General features: G+C 37.3%; 3 non-coding genes across 3 annotated transcripts; 1 reads left to right on the top strand and 2 right to left on the bottom strand.

Moving 5' to 3' along the window:
* Positions 1 to 657: 657 nt before the first annotated feature.
* Positions 658 to 764, bottom strand: LOC126026889 (U6 spliceosomal RNA). Its single transcript, XR_007502090.1, has one exon. It is a non-coding gene; the product is annotated as a U6 spliceosomal RNA (small nuclear RNA).
* Positions 765 to 1,527: 763 nt separating this feature from the next.
* Positions 1,528 to 1,691, bottom strand: LOC126028250 (U1 spliceosomal RNA). The gene has a single exon (XR_007502408.1). It is a non-coding gene; the product is annotated as a U1 spliceosomal RNA (small nuclear RNA).
* A 4,274-nt stretch (positions 1,692 to 5,965) lies between these two features.
* LOC126028021 (U6 spliceosomal RNA) lies at positions 5,966 to 6,068 on the top strand. The gene has a single exon (XR_007502364.1). It is a non-coding gene; the product is annotated as a U6 spliceosomal RNA (small nuclear RNA).
* Positions 6,069 to 12,525: the final 6,457 nt, after the last annotated feature.

The following is a 12,525-nucleotide window of genomic DNA, read 5'->3' as shown; positions in this document are numbered from 1 at the left end:
TGTTCCATGTTACAGTTCTTCCATGCAAGCCAGAATTCAACCAACCAATTAGATTAATATTATCATCTGCCCACTTTGATATAGCATAACAGCCCCATTGATGTCCAAAGAAACTCAGGCATTCATTAAAGGCAAAGGCCATTGTCTCAGCATCTACCTTGCATTCCTAACTATAAGACATAAGCCTCTCTAACTTATAAAATAAACTTCTCTAATAAAATTAATTTTATCTGAAGTTGCCAAATATCACTTACCATAAGCTCATTCTAAAGTTGACTTTTCAAGTCTTACTTAGCTCAGATGAACCTGTATTCAGAATGTTTATGTAATTGCTGACCATTCCTTAGACCCCATGGTAGGGCAGAAATTCATCAAATAGAGTCTCTCTTCTCTAGAATAGTAATTACCAACTAATTCACTATAAGTCTCTTCTTATAATTTCTTCCCACAGGGCTACAAATTTAAATTTTTGTTTAATAAGAAATACTTATTAAATAATAATTCATTTTTCCTTCTCATTAATTGGACAAAGGCAATTGCAGAATGCTGGGTAGATTAAGAAAATTACAATACTTTTAATTCATCCTAATCCAAAGCAAAAATAAAATGACATTTTTCATGAATGCTCATTTATTTTTCATATTTACAAATTTTTTTAAAAATATAGAACGCTTCACAAATTTGCATGTCATCCTTGCACTGGGGCCATGCTAATCTTCTTTGTATCATTCCAATTTTAGTATACATGCTGCCAAAGCGAGCACCATATTTACAAGATTTTTTAAATAATTTTCTAATTAAAAAAAGAATTTTCTAATCATATCTTTTACATTTTTAAAAATATTGAACAAGGGGCTGGAGATGTGGCGCAAGCAGTAAGGCATCTGCCTTGTGCGCGCTAACCTAACATACAATTAGATCAATACCATCTTGTGAATAACTTAATGAGAACAGAATTCCAAGGCTCTCTTTACTTCTCTTGTCTTTTCCTAATAACACTTCTCACTTTCTTGGAGCTAGACTCTGAAACACCAGTAAATTATACATCAACACATTTCAATGACTTATCTATTACATTTTCTATTTATGTTCTTATTTTATAATAAGCCATTCTCCAGAGATTCTAATGTGGGAACACCTCTCACAATCAAACTGATTCCAATGTCCCTGGAAATCTAAAAATGAAGAACTGAAGTACAAAGCAGTCAGGTGTTAATTTGGCATTGAAAAGTTTGTGACTTGTGATACACAGTTTTAGGAGAAAGCCTAAGAGTAAATATTGAAGTACTTAATGAAAGAAATAAGATATAAATGGTTAAAGAAAATGTTAATTAATGCTAAGAAGGCATGCCTTTTTGTTTGTTTGCTTGCTTGCATTATTATTATTATTATTATTATTATTTTTTGCAGTCAAAAGATTCTGTGGAAGGTATAAGCCTGGGAGAATAAAACAATTTGGAGTAAGATAGGGAAATAAATGGAGATACATTATCCTGACCATTGTTTTTCTTTTTACTTTTCTTTTTTTAGGGGAGAGCGTGAATGCAATCCCTCACTACCACAAATTATGCAGTCGAGTTTTCCACATTTGGAAAAATCACAGGAGTCAGCACACCTGGAGTGCAATGGGTGAGCCTCGTCCTGGGGAAACCACCTTCATGATCATGGTATCTCCCCTGCCAGGTAAGTATGGCCATTGCTTTTCTTTGAACCTACTAGACATTTTAGTATGCTTATCTATATAGGACCAAGGAAAAGAAGAAAAAACTTACTTATTACTCTCTTGTTTGTTTTATGCATATATAAGTATATGTTTATTATAAATTTAGAAAATGTGGTTATAATAGCATTGATATTTTGGTATTGATATACAAAATTCTGAACACCACCACTACCAAAGTAGTACTAACAAACTTGCGTTTTTTTCTTAGCTATATTAATTGGCTACTGATTCATCCCCAGTCTGTAATCTTCAGTGTTTTTGCTTGGATTTGTTTCTCCTGGTAAATTCCTGAACAAGCACAGGCTGGTCAGCCAGTCCACTCAAGGCAGAGCAAACAAACACTTTTTCTGAAGCCATTTTTAAATGCTTCCACTTATTCACACTCTCATATCACTGAACTTCCCTCACAAACAGGGACACCAATGAACAACCTAGCAAACAGATCATTTTGCCTAGACTCTCCAAGAACTTCAGTTTGATAGGAATGCATCTTTGAAAAAAGTTTGGCTGTTTGTTTTTAAATTCAGCATAGAAATGCAACTGCTTCTAAAATAAAATTACTAACTTAAGATCATATTTTTCTTTCCTTTCATTTTCATATTTATTTATTTAAAGTGAAAAGAGAAAAGCATATCTTAAAAGAACATCAGCTAAGTAATTGTATTCAGTACATTTTAATGGTCTGACACAAAACCCTGTGCTCACTGGAAGTTATTAAACAAAGAGTTCTTGGACATATCAGCCTACTACCAGTCTACAAATGCCAATGGCCAAGCTTTTTTTTTTAAAAGGGACTCTTATTTTATACCTTAAGAAACACTATACCAGGGCCAGAGAGATAGCATGGAGGTAAGGCGTTTGCCTTTCATGCACAAGGTCATCGGTTCGAATCCCGGCGTCCCATATGGTCCCCCGTGCCTGCCAGGAGCAATTTCTGAGCATGGAGCCAGGAGTAACCCGTGAGCACTGCTGGGTGTGACCCAAAAACCACAAAAAAAGAAACATTATACCATAAATTTAACCTGTGTTACTTTCTTTTAGAAGGAAAAAAAAAAACATGAAGACTAGATTGTGTGAGCACACTCAAGTGATACCAGCATCTCCATGGTCTTGTGATTTGCGTCAAGAATTGCCTCTTTCTTCAATCAGGAATAGGCATTTGGGAGAGAATTCTAACTGCTGGTTATCTGAAAAGGAAATCTGTAGTTCTCCACCCCCACCCCAGATTATGTGAAACACTCCTCTCTTTAAAATGTGTCAAATAATTTGAGCTTGACCTTCATCTTCCTCCTTCCTGGAATCTCTTGTACCCAGGAGAACTCACTCTTACTCCTCTTTCCTCCTTCTTTCCCTTGTTGTTGCTGCTGCCTCAAAGACCAGAGCTGAAGATCAAGGTGTATACCCTTGTTTGCTATGATGATAATATCACAACCTCATGCTTGGATGGTAAGGGCATTCTCCCATTGAGACATACACTCACAAACACACACACACAACACATAAACCTGGGTCGTGCTCATATATTGTTTGCCTTCCCCAGTACATGTTCAATGGTTTATCATCCCCCCAAAGCCACAGAGACTGAGCCTATATAGATTATGAATCATAATGCACTCCTTTATCAAGACTACGCATATCTCATCTAGCTAGGAAATGAAAGACAAAACAAGTGAATTATTAACACTTATATGATTCAGAGGAAGAGAACGCCTCTGCTGAGGCTTCAGGGAAAAATCAGCCTGTATCAGCACATCGTTACTGAGACAAGGAGCATTTCCAACGTTCAATATCTGTTACCTCAGAGCTCTAACACCTATAAATCAAACTCAGATGTCATCAGAGGTGAAACTCCAGCCAATACTTTTAAGTAATTGTATGGAGATTTGATGACACCAAATATCCCCCTCTCACACTTTCCACAGATTCATCACAATAGGTCATGACAGGTAAATTTGTTTCCTCTCTAGACAGAATAATAGGGTGCCAAGAGGAAGTTTTTCCATTGGGCTACAACTGAGCTAAGTACTTACAAGGGGCTGTTTTCCACTCTATGTTATTTCATAAAGTGTAGGAATGAGAATTCTCATCACTTCCTACTGCCTTATTCACCTCTGTGGGTTAAATGCCATCATATCCCTTTTATTGCCCATCATAAAAAACATCACTTCTCTGGAATTATAGAAAAATTAGGACTGGAAAAACTATTGGTTGTCAGAACTTCCTACCCATGTATGAGATAGTCTCTCCTGGGATGTCAGATGCCCGTTGAATTTACCACAAATCCGTAACTATTGACTAGACAAGGGGCAACTGAAGTCTGTTATGCAGAACCCAGAAAGACAATGTCAAACCAAGAATGATATCATAGCCACATCATCCATAATCTATGTTGTATGTAGAGTCACAGCCTTGAATGCAGTTTAAGGAATTAGAAAAACAGTGAGCAGATTTCTGCAGGAGATATGCTGCCCTAACTAAGATAAAATAGTGGGGCCTGTTCCCTGAGACAAAGGATGAAATCCTCAAGAAGGAACTCTTTAGGGGAAAACAATATTCTACCCTTGGGAGACACGTAGAAAACAATCAGAGAAAGTGATTCTGACTTCTAACATGCATATTAAAGATTTTGAGAATAAATCAGCATGCCTTGCTTCACATTCCTTCCTTAAGACCTTATAACACCAGCAAAAACAGTTCTGCAAATTTAGGAATAATTTCAAGCAGATGCACAGGCACACATATGGTGTGGACCAAGCTATTCTTCCCATTATGTCTTAGAGATACATATAAATAACCTGACATTAAACCAAAAAGATAATACAGAAGGTAGGGCAATTGACTTGAATACAGCTAACCTGATTTTAATCTGTAGTATCCATATGGTCTCCCCTGAGCCCACCAAGAGTGATTCCTAAGTGCAGCATAAAAAGTAATCCCTAAGCATCACCTGGTATGTCCCCCCAAGAAAGAATCTTGGTCATCTCAACAAACTATCACCAACAAACTATCTCAACAAACTATCAGAATGGCTACAGTAAAAATGGTAACAACTTCAAATGGCATTGAGGATTTATAAAAACTCTATTATGCATATATTACTAGTGAGGATTCAGCACTTTGAGAAGGACCAGCAATTTCTTAAAACAAAACAAAACAAAACAAAACAACTAAACTAAACATGTACTTATCACCTGACCCAAATAGGGCATTTATCTTGGGAAAAGTATATATCTTGGAAAGTATATAATTTTCAAAGATAATGTTCTGATTTCATTAAACCTGTTATTAAATGCAAAAGTTCTAAAATAATGGACATATGAGTTTTTTCCAGGGTTATAGGGGAGGCAAGAATGGGGAGCAGGATAAATGTGAGTTTAGTAATCAAGGTACACAAAAGAGGTATGGGGTTGAACTAGTCAGTATCTTTTTTTTTTTTCCCTATTGACTTGTTTTTTATTTTATTATTTTTTTTATTTAAACACCTTGATTACATACATGATTGTGTTTGGGTTTCAGTCATAAAAGGAACACCACCCATCACCAGTGCAACATTCCCATCACCCATGTCCCAAATCTCCCTCCTCCCCACCCGACCCCTGCCTGTACTCTAAACAGGCTCTGCATTTCCCTCATACATAGTCAGTATCTTGACTTTAGTGCAGAATACATGAATCTTACACCTGAATAAAGTTATGTAAAACAGATACACACAGTTACAAGTAAAACTGAACAAATATGAATAAAATCAATAGGATGATCAATTAAGATGAAAAGATCAATATTCTGGTAATGATATTATTTTGCAAATTGTTACAACTATAATAAATTGAGAAAAATATACAAGGAATCTGTATCATATTTATAAGTCCATGTGAAATGACATTATAATACAACTACTTCAGAGGTAGACACAGGGAGAAAAAGATAAAGACTGACTACAGATACTTGATTGGATGTCCTTTATTTCATCTGATTTTTATTATAGATTCCCTAATTATGTTGACATAGCAACAGTAAGATCATAAGAATATTACAGACTAATGAATTTTATTCAACTAATGCCTGTCAAGAGATAGAATTCAAGTTCAACACCAAGTGACAGAAATAAGGCAATGTCAATTTTGCAACAAATTCAGATTATTCTTCATTGATGTCTGGATAACTGAAGCAAAGGAGAAATTTTAGAAGACAATTAAGCACATCAGAGCTACAGAAAATTATTTACATGTAAAACTAAAACTCATGCTTTGGGAGAACATATACTAAAATTGGAATGATACAGAGAACATTAGAATGGCCCCTATGCAAGGATGGCACAAAATTTCATGAAGTATTTCATATTTTTCAAAAAATAATAAGGAGTGCAGAGAAGGGACCACTATGACAATGAGAGTTGGAAATAACCACTCTAGACACGAGCTAGGTACTGAAAGGAGAAAAAGTTATATGCATGATACCCCTTCAGTAATAATATTGCAAACTACAGTATATCTAAAGGGGAAAAAAGGAAGAGAGAGAAAGAAGAAAAATGTCTGCCCCAGACGCATAACAAGAGAGCAGTCAAAGGGGAGGACAGGAGGAAAACTGGGGATACTGGTTGCAGAAAATGCTCATTGGTGAAGGATGTTGTATATTATATAGCTGAAACTCAACAATGAATAGCTTTGCAACTGTATCTCACATTGAGTTAATTAAAGAATCTATTTTAAAAACTAAAAGTCATACTTAATAATTACTTAACCTGACAAGAAATAGAAATAGAGTAAAAGTGCTCTGAAATAAACATGAATAGAAAAGTACATTGTACCACTTAGGTAAAGTATACTGTTTTTTCAAAGTTTATAAAAATGGGTAAATGTTAGCTTATCACATTTTTCAGTAATAAAATACTAATTAAAGTTATATCTATTTGCCTTTCAAACTTTATCAGAAAGCCTGTTCCTCAGATTAAAGGAAAATCAAAATTGACAAGTCATTATCTGTTACACAAAGTCCCAACATCCTTTTGAAAAAGGAGAACAGTATTGCTTAGACAGATGAAATATAATTAGTTATTATGTTGCTGACAATATATACAAGATTGTTTAATGAGGTCTCAGATCATAAATTGACATTTTTCCCAGAACATCATTTGATATCAAGGATAGATAGAAAAAATAACTTTTGTATACTTGCAATTCATGTCAAGAAATTTATCTTTACTATTCACTCATTTGAGACAGCCTATATTCAAAACAAAGAGCTAGCTCTTCCTTGCTTACAAGAAATATAGCACTATTGACAGCAAATGAGGGTTTTTTCCCCAAGAATCTCCATGTAGCCCCCTGTACTTAACTCTTAATCCTGCATATAAATATACTCAGATCATAACTATATACGAACTTACACAATTCACATTTGGTTGACACAGCAGGAAAGAAAATTTTTATTTTTAATTCAGGCCATTTATTTATTACAGTGGCTGAGATATTAAAAGTACCCAATAGATTGGTGGTTAGCATTCTTACTAAAAGTGTAAGTCCTGTGGGATAACTTTTGTGTATAATAACAACCCACCCTCAGTAACTTGTCTTTATTTATGATAATGGTCTTTATGGGGTTTTTCTCAGGAAGAGATCTATCCCTAGAAACAATGAAACAGGATAAACATTTTATGTGAGACTGCATATTAGAACACAGAGAATAAATGATTCCCTCTTCCACCTCCTGCCACCACCACCCCCAAATATTAACTGTTAGTGTTTTATCAAGCAAAATAAAAATTAAAAAATCTCTGAATATTTCTAACTGTCCTAGGGTGAGTATTACTGAACAGAGTTGAGATTCAACAGTGAATAAATAGTCTTGATTTTAGGATCATAGACCAGAATTTTAACTTCTTTTATTATTTTTGGTGTGTTTTGGGTTTTGAGCCATATCCATATGTTCAAAGTTTACTCTCAACTCTGTTCTCAAGTATGACTAATAGTGGTGCTCAAGGAACCAGAAGGGGTGCCATGGATTAAAAGTGAGTTAGCTCAGTTCAAGACAGTTCAAGATCTGTTGTAATATATCCCCCAGCGCCCTTACTTTTAAGTAAAGTATAATTATAATCTATAAAAAGTAAAAAGCATAAGAAAAATTTAAAATTAACCTAACCTCTTTTTCTCATATAAATGTTGCCAAGGTTTAGCAAATCAAAGATATGGACCTCTTTTTCTCCTTCTGGGAGAATGCCATTTCATACAAGGATTGTTTATATCACTATTTTATACTTCATATTGCATTTGCCCAGATTTATTTGTGTATTGACTAAAGAAACTGTGTGTGACACATGATTCCAAGAAACTGAGGCAGACATACAGACTGGTAGTGGGGTCCTCTTTGTGACTCAGAGAGCCATTTTTATCCCAGGTCATTGCTCTTCAAGAAGAGCATGACAGCTCCAAATCACTCCACACCTGCATATTTCTTCTAGTCAATGAGCTACACTGCAACACATTAAAACACCACCACAGTGCAACATTTATAATGGGAAAGCTGTGTAGAACCCCACCATACTTAGTAAATAAAGATGGTAGTTCCAAAGACACAACTAATATCAACCACCTCTATAGCCTCTCTGATATTTAGAGAGGAAAGGTTGATGATGTTAGTGGAACTCAAAAAAAAAAAAAAACAAAAAAAAAAAACAACAATGAACAGACAGACTAAGAAAATAGAAGAGTAGAAATGAGAAAACTTCAAACAGAAATGATAGAACAGAAAATCTTGGTCGGGGGCGAAGAGATAGTATGGAAGTAAGGCGTTTGCCTTACATGCAGAAGGACAGTGGTTCATATCCCGGCATCCCATATGGTCCCCCGAGTTTGTCAGGAGCGATTTCTGAGCATAGAGCCAGGAGGAACCCCTGAGCACTGCCGGGTGTGACCCAAACCCCCCTCCAAAAAAAAGAAAGAAAAGAAAAGAAAAACTTGGTGGATGAAATTAAAAACTCACTGAAAGACCTCATTAACACAGTAGCAGCTACTGAGGACAGAATCAGTGAAGCATAACACCTCCAAACAACAGCAGAAGATAGAAAAGGGTCTTAAAATAAATGAAAAGAAGATGAGAAAAATCTTCAAAATAAAGACAATAGAATTTTGGAATAAATTTAACAGAAACAACATAAAAATCATTAGGGTACCACAGAGCCAGAAAGAAAATCTCTATAAAAAAAAAAAAAGCAACAAAGACATCATTGCTGAGTACTCAAAGCTAATGAGTGTATGCACCCATGTCCTGGACGCCCAATGAGTACTAGCTAAAAGAGACCCCAATAATAACACACAAAGGCACATCTTAATCACAATAAAGAAAATCACAGAGATAGACTACTGAAATCGGGAAGATCAAAATAGTAAATAACATACAAAGGAGCATCCTTAAGATTTTTAGCAGATTTATAACAAGCAACTCTCCAAGCCAGAAGGTAGTGGTGAGATATAATGAAAAATACTCAACAGAATGAATGCTTCACCAAAAATATTTTATCTAGCCAGACTTTCTTTCAAGTTTTGGGAAGGATACACAGTTCCATGGATAAACAAAAGTTCAGTAGGTTACTGTCTCAAACCAATTTTAAAAAAAGAACTGAAGGGAGTACTTTAAGGCAAGAAAAATCCCACAAAGACAACTAACTTCTACAAAAATATGGCACTAAATTCCATGATGTAAACACATGATGTAAATCTCTCATGTCAATGGACTAAACATACCAGACATATAATGGCAAATAGTTCAGAAAATTGAGTCTGACATCTTGATGCCTACAGGAAATACATTTGAATATTCAGAACAAAACACAGACTCAAAGTCAAGGGTTGGAAGACATATGAAGAAATCATACTAATATCAGGTTTAAAAATGTTAAAAGAGACAGAGAAGGTCACTTCTTAATAATGAAAGGATGGGGCCGGGCGGTGGCGCTAGAGGTAAGGTGCCTGCCTTGCCTGCGCTAGCCTTGGATGGACCGCGGTTCGATCCCCCGGTGTCCCATATGGTCCCCCTCGCCAGGAGCGAGTTCTGAGCGCATAGCCAGGAGTAACCCCTGAGCGTCACTGGGTGTGGCCCAAAAACCAAAAAAAAAAAAATTAAAAAAAAATAATGAAAGGATGTGTACATCAAGAAGAAACCACACTCCAAAAGATATATGCACTGAATGAGGTCCAGAAAAATGCTTAAAAGAACTGCTAATAGACTAAAAAAAATATATCAATAGCAACACCATAATAGTTGAAGACTTCAACACCTCTCTACCACATCTTGATAGATAAACCAAGCTAGAAATCAAAAACAGAATTTACTGGTTTTGAAGGATGAAATGGAAGAGAGTGTCCAGGGTTTATATATATGTATATATTACATATAATATATGTATATATTACAAGCCAATAGCCTTTATAGATACAGATGTAAAGATTCTCAATAATATACTATCAAATAGAATACAAAAGTTCATCACAAAATATCATATACCATGACCAAGTAGGATTCATACCAGGGATTCAAAGATAGTTTAACATATGCAACTCAACGTAACACACAATATCAATAAAAAAGAATAATCATATGATCATATAAGTAGATGCAGAGAGGGCATTTGACAAGATGCAGCACCCATTTATGATAAATTATATTTTAATTTTAAATATTTTTCTAAAGAAAAAGGGAATTGAAGGAACTTTCCTCAATAGACTTAAAAGCTCATGGCAAACATTATACTCAATGGGGGAAAACTAAAAGACTTTCCTCTAGGATCTGGATAAAATACAAGGTTGCCTACTTCCACCACTGTTATTCAATATATTATTGGAAGTACTCATGATAGCAATTAGGCAAGAAAAAGATATCCAAGGCATCCACATAGAAAAGAAAGAAATCAAGCTCTCACTATTTGCAGATAACATGATACTATATTTAGAAAATTCATTAAAAATCTACTAAAATGCTTTTTAGAAACATTAGATTTAGAAACATTAGATTAAAGTAGCAGGCTACAAAATTAATACATAAATTTTATGAGTTTTCTATATGCAAATAATAAAAGATAAGAAACAGATACTTTTAAAAAAATCTTTCACAATTTTGCCTCAGAAAATCAAGTATCTTGGAATCAATTTAACTAAAGAGGAGAAAGACTTATACAAAGAAAACTACAAAGTACTGCTTTAACTAATTAAAAAAAGACCCAAGAATATGAAAACACATACCCTGCTCATGGATTGGGAGAATTAATACCATTAAAAATTCAATATGTCGGAGTGAGTGAGAAATGGCTGCATGTGGGGGTTTCCAGGCAGAGTGCTGATTGCTCTACCTGCAGACTCTACACCGGGCTGTGCTTCTTCTGAGGAAACTGAGCACCGGAAGGGAGCCCTGTCTTACTCTTCTCTGTCTTTCCTGAACTCTGGAAGCTCTCCTCAGAGCCCTGGGAAGCGAACCCCAAAGAAACTACATTCGGGAGCTACCCAGCGAGCCAGTGAGTGAGTGAGAAATGGCTGCAGGTGGGGGTTTCCAGGCAGAGTGCTGATTGCTCTACCTGCAGACTCTACACCGGGCTGTGCTTCTTCTGAGGAACTGAGCACCGGAAGGGAGCCCTGTCCTACCCTTTTCTGTCTTTCCTGAACTCTGGAAGCTCTCCTCAGAGCCCTGGGAAGCTAACTCTAAAGAAACTACATTAGGGAGCTACCCAGCGAGCCAGTGAGTGAGTGAGTGAGAAATGGCTGCAGGTGGGGGTTTCCAGGCAGAGTGCTGATTGCTCTACCTGCAGACTCTACACCGGGCTGTGCTTCTTCTGAGGAAACTGAGCACCAGAAGGGAGCCCGGTCCTACTCTTCTCTGTCTTTCCTGAACTCTGGAAGCTCTCCTCAGAGCCCTGGGAAGCTAACTCCAAAGAAACTACATTCGGGAGCTACCCAGCGTGCCAGTGAGTGAGTGAGAAATGGCTGCAGGTGGGGGTTTCCAGGCAGAGTGCTGATTGCTCTACCTGCAGAGTCTCCACCGGGCTGTGCTTCTTCTGAGGAACTGAGCACCAGAAGGGAGCCCTGTCCTACCCTTCTCTGTCTTTCCTGAACTCTGGAAGCTCTCCTCAGAGCCCTGGGAAGCGAACCCCAAAGAAACTACATTTGGAAGCTACCCAGCGAACCAGAAACTGAGCACCTGAAGGGAGCCCTGTCCTACTCTTCTCTGTCTTTCCTGAACTCTGGAAGCTCTCCTCAGAGCCCTGGGAAGCGAACCCCAAAGAAACTACATTCGGGAGCTACCCAGCGAGCCAGTGAGTGAGTGAGAAATGGCTGCAGGTGGGGGTTTCCAGGCAGAGTGCTGATTGCTCTACCTGCAGAGTCTCCACCGGGCTGTGCTTCTTCTGAGGAACTGAGCACTGGAAGGGAGCCCTGTCCTACCCTTCTCTGTCTTTCCTGAACTCTGGAAGCTCTCCTCAGAGCCCTGGGAAGCGAACCCCAAAGAAACTACATTCGGAAGCTACCCAGCGAGCCAGTGAGTGAGTGAGAAATGGCTGCAGGTGGGGGTTTCCAGGCAGAGTGCTGACTGCTCTACCTGCAGAATCTCCACCGGGCTGTGCTTCTTCTGAGGAACTGAGCACCGGAAGGGAGCCCTGTCCTACCCTTCTCTGTCTTTCCTGAACTCTGGAAGCTCTCCTCAGAGCCCTGGGAAGCTAACCCCAAAGAAACTACATTCAGAAGCTACCCAGCGAGCCAGTGAGTGAGTGAGAAATGGCTGCAGGTGGGGGTTTCCAGGCAGAGTGCTGATTGCTCTACCTG

This window comes from Suncus etruscus, chromosome 1, assembly GCF_024139225.1.
Source record: "Suncus etruscus isolate mSunEtr1 chromosome 1, mSunEtr1.pri.cur, whole genome shotgun sequence".
Lineage (NCBI taxonomy): Eukaryota > Metazoa > Chordata > Mammalia > Eulipotyphla > Soricidae > Suncus > Suncus etruscus.
The sequence above is the reverse complement of the archived record's forward strand: the minus strand, read 5'-3'. Positions and strand labels throughout refer to the sequence as shown.